The sequence below is a fragment of the Lissotriton helveticus genome, chromosome 7 (assembly GCF_964261635.1).
Source record: "Lissotriton helveticus chromosome 7, aLisHel1.1, whole genome shotgun sequence".
Taxonomy (NCBI): domain Eukaryota; kingdom Metazoa; phylum Chordata; class Amphibia; order Caudata; family Salamandridae; genus Lissotriton; species Lissotriton helveticus.
In genome coordinates this window covers 1286556928-1286563130 of record NC_136068.1, presented here as the reverse complement: position 1 = coordinate 1286563130, position 6203 = coordinate 1286556928, and the positions used below count along the sequence as shown (strand labels likewise).

The 6203-nt window shown below is 45.7% G+C and overlaps 1 long non-coding RNA gene across 1 annotated transcript; it reads right to left on the bottom strand.

The window, feature by feature from the left end:
- Positions 1 to 351: 351 nt before the first annotated feature.
- On the bottom strand, positions 352 to 1474 carry LOC144767345 (uncharacterized). The gene is made up of 4 exons (XR_013598158.1): positions 1419 to 1474; positions 1232 to 1313; positions 1092 to 1140; positions 352 to 1009 (listed from the first exon to the last, which is right to left on the bottom strand). It is a non-coding gene; the product is annotated as an uncharacterized LOC144767345 (long non-coding RNA).
- Positions 1475 to 6203: the final 4729 nt, after the last annotated feature.

The following is a 6203-nucleotide window of genomic DNA, read 5'->3' as shown; positions in this document are numbered from 1 at the left end:
ATACAGGGGCAGGGCCTGGCGGCTTAGCTTTAAATAGATCTCATAAAATCTGGAAATGTGATGCTGGCCACCTGGAAGTCTTCGATCGTTTGAATGAGGCCTTCCATAAGAGTTTGCCCACATTAAACAACACACCCTTAAGGGAGGAAGATTACCCTGGGGAGATGAGGGACGCAGTTGCACCAGACTTTGATCCCAAGGAGGGGTCCCCAAGACAAGGGGAGGGCGATACAAATGAGTATGGATCCTCTGACGAGGGCAGGACTCGGAGAGACACTGGCACCTCAGTTCGGCTGCCTCCGGATCCTTTGAAGTGCACGCCACCCCGAATGATATGTTCAAGCCTGGTGATATCTGCCATCCAAGATCATCAGAATGGCTCCCTGACAAAACAGTGGCAAATTATGTTGCCAATAGGATACGCCAACCCCTGGATAAAGAGGTGTGCCCCCAAATTTGAGTGGAGTTCCCTAGATCTGCCTTGAAGGATAATGTTTTGTCGGGGAGTAACAAGTACTTTGTTTTTCAAGGATAAATCATAAAAAGTATACTCAGTGAGTCAAGTGATACTATGGATAGAATGAATCAGGACGCACACAACAACAGGGAAAAGTGTAATATTACCCCAGTAAAAATAAAGACACAAGTGTTCTTTGCAACAAGCATTTCTGTTATTAAGTTATTTCTTCAGGTATCACAGATAGATATAACGCAGTGCTGTCCAGGTGCAAATAGAGTATAAAAGTGACAAGTATTTTATAGGGACATGGGTGCTCAGTGCTGGTGACAAGGTGCATAAATACAATTGTGAAGCTATTTAGAATTATATACAATTTCCAGGAATGATCAGAACAAAGGTTGAAAGAATCTCTCTGGTGGTGGCAAGGTTGCTCTGCAATAGAAGCCAGAGATATGTAAAGACTGAACCAACGTTAAGCATCGACGTTTCAACCCTGACAACGCATGAATGATGTGTCGTGATGGGTCTTCTTTAGGACAGGGGGACTGCCTGGAAAGAAGGAGACATAGTGTGAGGCGGTGTTCCCGTTGGGACCAACAAAAAGTTTGGGCTGGCGATGGCAATTACTCACCCCAGAATTGGAAAGGCGTCCGGTGGAGAATGGGGGCTGCCAGATGGATCTAAGAAATGAGATCAATGTTAGCTAAATGGGTTCATGAGTTAAGTAAGCTGGGTGAGCAGCGCGTTAGTGTTGAAAGTAACAGGTCTTACCTGCATGCGTCAGGGAAGACTCAAGTAGGCACAATCAAATGAATGATGAATGGAACAGCATAGAGGATGCTAGGCAGAAGTCCTATGAGAGAGGGCAGCTTTTAGAGTGGCTCTACGCTGGGAGAATTAATTAATTACTTTATATTCAAAATGATTGTATAGTAACCTCATCGGTAGTGGGGTTTACCTGTGGTTTGTGGAAAATTCAGGATTATTCCATAAAGGTTGGTTAGCCAGTGCCCTAGAAAAAAGGGGGGCTAAGGTTTAGTGTTATTAAACCAAATAAGCGGGCTAATTCATGCAAAAGCTCACATTGGTATACACCGCTTACCTGGGGCCTGGGGACCAAGCAGGGGATAAATCCAGCACCGGTTAATTTAAACATCCAGGCAAAACTCCTGCAAAGATAGTGCTCGGGGTTTAGTAAATGCGAGGCAGATAGTGAGCCAAGCAGAAATTGGAGCGATTACGGGAGCGCTTACCATGGATAGATACAGCCCCGCTCTGCAGTCTCGAAACTGGGTACGTGTCCCGTGAATAAGTAAAGAGGATCGCGTCAGCGTGCATGTGGACGCACGGCGTTGATTGCTCAATCACGGACGCGCTTGCAGCAGCTGGATGCTGCGCATCAACCGGACGGGATCTCACCGCAATTAACATGAATACAGAGACTGCGGCGCCTGAGCGATTAAGTATATAAACCACTGAGTATTAAAAGGGATAAAAACCAGAGTTAAACATCTTTCAAAATCCCAGTGTGGATATATTACACTGATGGTGGATGTAGAATAAATATACTAGCACAATGGAGATGGCACATCGCCAAGGTCTCATGTATCAGAATACATGTCAAAATCAGGATGTGGATGTAGTATACACTGATGTTGGATGTGCAATGAATTGCTAGCTCATTGGAGTGGTATGTAATTGCGTGTGACAAATCGCAGAGGTCTCGTGTGTTGACGAAGATGAGGGGCACAAATGGGTGAATGGGCACCCACTCAAATGGCTATACATCAATCAAAGGCCCACATTGAATGCGCTGTACATAGTGTTGTCAAAAAGGCAGATGAGTTAATTGACTACCATCACACCATTTATAATTCATTAAGCGGCTTACATGAACCGAAGGAGCATGCTGACTAAGGTGTTCATGAACATGCGACACATGATGGAAAAAGGAAGGACGCATTTCCGGACACACATCTGCTTGAGCAAGAACTACAGAACATACCATTCATCACATGGTATACATGCATCGAGCGTAATATCCATCAACATGCATTATTTACAATAAGTCGGTTGCATACTTAACATACAATTGATTGACATTCATCTACCTACTCTAAGGTTAGAGTGTGTCAAAAAATATCTGTGAATACATAATGTAGTCCCTACCGCAGTTTTGGGTCGGTGATGCTATAAATATAAAGTAGCCCCATTTGTCTGTCTCTTCCTGTTCGTTCAGGCCCTTACTGACTGTGTCCAGACAGTGGATCCATTACATTCCATCAAATTGAGGACCCTGTCCAGGACCCACCACCTCAGACTTTCTGGGCTGTGGTTCTTGGAGGTGAAGTGTTCCACCAGTGGTGCCCCTTGTACATTGCATTTAATCCTACACATGTGTTGTAGTATTCTAGCCTTCACTTTTTGGGTGGTTTGCCCCACGTATAGCATGTCGCAGGGGCATTTAATTGCATATACCACATTTGTACTGTTGCAATTAGTGTGCAGGGATAGATTATATGATCTGCCGTCATGAGTGAAAGAGGATCCTACAACGGACTGAGGGCAAGCCTTGCAGTGACTACATTTATGATGTTCTGTCAGTGGTGGCAAACTGAGTTGGCTCCTAATGTCAGGTGGTTTAGGGGTTTCCAGATACGCTTTAACCACTATGTCTTTCACATTTTTGCCTCTCTTGAATGCAAAAATGGGATCTTGTGTGATACCTATTTCTGTGGACACCAGGCCCCAATACTTTTTCACTATCTTGTTAATGTCCTGGCTGAGTGTGTTGAACGTAGCAACGCATACGATGTTATCTTGGATGGGGGCTTTTTGTTTCACCTGGAGAAGAAGGTCACAAGGCACATTTTCTTGCCCTCTTAAGTAGTCCCAATGGGTATCTGCTCTCTCGTAGATGGCTGGTTAGTGTTTCTGTCTCCTTGAAGAAATCAATTACCTGTGTGCAGTTGCGTCTTAAGAGGAGGAATTGCCCATAGGGGGGAATATCCCTGAGGCTGCGTGGATGGTGAGTCATATTTGAGGAGTGTATTGCGTTCCATCGGTTTTCTGTAAAGGCCAATGTACAATTCCCCCTGATCCGTTTTGAAGGGGAGGTCGAGGAAACTGATGGAATCGTTGCTGTGTGTCATGGTAAATTGTATATCAGGGGGTCTATTGTTGAGCCAATCCTTGAAGGCTAGGAAGTTGGTTTCGCTTCCTGTCCAAATCATTATGACGTCGTCAATATGGCGTTTCCACACATCTATCTGGTCTATGAATGGATTGGTGTCGCTGTACAGATGCTTGTTCTCATAGTGGTCCATGAAGATGTTCGCTAGGCTGGGAGCGAATCCTGCTCCCATAGCGATGCCTTTGCACTGATAATAGTGTTGCTTTTTAGAAACAAATTAATTCTTGGTCATGGCATTGTCTAACATGGCAATCAGGAAGTCAGTTGGTACCCAATGTGGCCTTGGATGTTTGAAAACACTGGGGAGGGTTTGGATTGGGTACAGGAAGAAGTGGCGCTCTTGCGTGTATGTTTTTGGAGTTGAAGATCTTAGTTGATAAGTCCACAGTGCAGACAGGTCAGGGGAACCAAACCCAGAGGAGAAACAACCCATGCAAGTGTGCGGGTCAAGACCCACACGACACATATGAGAAAAAGTTCTGTGCACACGTATAAAGAGTATTTAGGCTTTGTGGTCAAAACCAAAAATATACAATAATGTTCTTAAAAAAAGTAATGGAGGTCGACTTCCAAGGTTTTATGTGGTATAGATTGTATTTCAAATAGGATCAGTACAACCGGAAACAAACCAGCCGACACGTGTTTCGTCACACTGTGCAACAGTGTGACTCTTCAGGGCTGTGGTTACGAAACGAAATGAAGATTCCAAACGGTCGCGGTGAAATGAAGGTAAAGGGAGAAGCAGGGAAACGAATACTGGAATCCCTGTGTCTCAACAAAAGGAGCAATGAGCATCGAGAGGATGGGTGCGTCCAATTTAAACAGAGACCTGAGCTCCTGTGGCCAGGTGAAGTAAATGTAAATGTGGGTGTACTTGTAAAGCGCACTGCGACTCCATGGAGTATCCTGGCGCTGAAGACCGCTGGGGAACCCGTCCTGGTTTTCTCTGTGAGATGGTCCCTTTCTGGGCATCTCCAAGGTGAAACCAGGCATCCCCGGCGTCTGTGGGGAGCCGTTTTAGAGATGAGGCAAGCTTAATGCCCAGAGTTGCTGAGTGTGTTCCCTGGTTAGAGTAGGCATCGAGGCGAGAATTATCCAGTCCGTTTTGACCCTGGTCTACGACCCTGCCGCGTCGGGAATTGAACCCTGGTTCCGGGCCGTTTTCTGCTTATGGGTCTGCCGCCTCTAACCAGTGAGCCACACCACTCCACGTGAAACGTCACGTGATCCTAATGGCCTTGGATGTTTGTCTAAAGTGATCCTCACTACTTCTAATGCCATCCCTTGTGGTATACTCGTGTAGAGGGACGACACGTCCATCGCCACACGAAATTGGGTCTTGGCATCAAATGGTTGTCCCTCCAGGAGTTGGATAATGTGCATTGTATCACGCACATAGGACCTGGTCTGTACTACACATGGTTGTAAGAATTCATCAATATACTGGTTCAGGGGCTCTAAGATCGAACCGCAGCCCGAGACTATGGGGCCCCCTGGCAGATTATCCAGATGTTTATGTACTTTAGGCAAAGTATAGATGGTCGATATCCTAGGGTCTTTTTTATTTAGCATTTCGTATTCCGGCTGGCTCAAGAATCCTAGAGTAAGGCCCTGCTTGGTCAAGTCTACAATCAGTTGTTTGACTTCCGCCGTGGGGTTCCTTGGTATGGGTTGGTAGCTCTCATTTATACCCAGGTGTTGCTCGATTTTTGCCACATAGTCAAGTGTATCCTGAACCACCACCGCACCCCCTTTGTCAGCAGACTTGATGACAATTGTCTCGTTGGCACCTAGAGAATGTAGGGCCAGACGTTCATCTTTGCTAATGTTGTAGCTAATATATTTGCGGTTATTGAGTAGGTCCATGGTCTCTTTCAGTACTATTTGCTCGTATCCTCTGGCTCATAGCCTCTGGCTCATCAAGTGCGCGGCCAGTGTGAATGTAGATGGTGGCCTGAAGGCTGTTGCCATGAGTGTCGGGTGATAATCATGGTTTCTGAAATGGTACTTCAACTTGATCTTCCTGAAGAAGCGCTGGAGTTCCAGCTTAATGTTAAAGGATTTCAATGGGAATGTCGGAACAAAGTTTAATCCTTTAGAGAGTATTGCTTTCTCCACTTCCGTGAGTGTGTAATTTGAGAGATTTATGATGGGATTATGAATGGAAAGGGCCATGCTGCTCTCCCTCGTGTTGTTACTGGTTATGGGGGTCGCAAGCATGGTGTTATTGTCTGATCGAGTTTCACCATATTGAGGTCTAACCATATTGGGAAACTGTGTTGTCAAGACCCTGGTGTTGTCATCTCTGTTGTTACTAGTTCAGGGGAATTCTCCAACGGGATCAGTAATCAATGGCAATGATAAGTCAATGGTTGGGCCCAGTGTAGTCTGTGCAAGCTCACTAGTGACCAGTGGGGGGCACCCGGTTGATTCTAGTGATGGCATAGTCTCATTACAGGGCAGCTGTGTCATTACATTCACCATCTGTATGTTTGCCTGCGTGTTTGTAGCTCGCCATGAAATCCTGGCTGGTAGAACCCGACTCTTGCG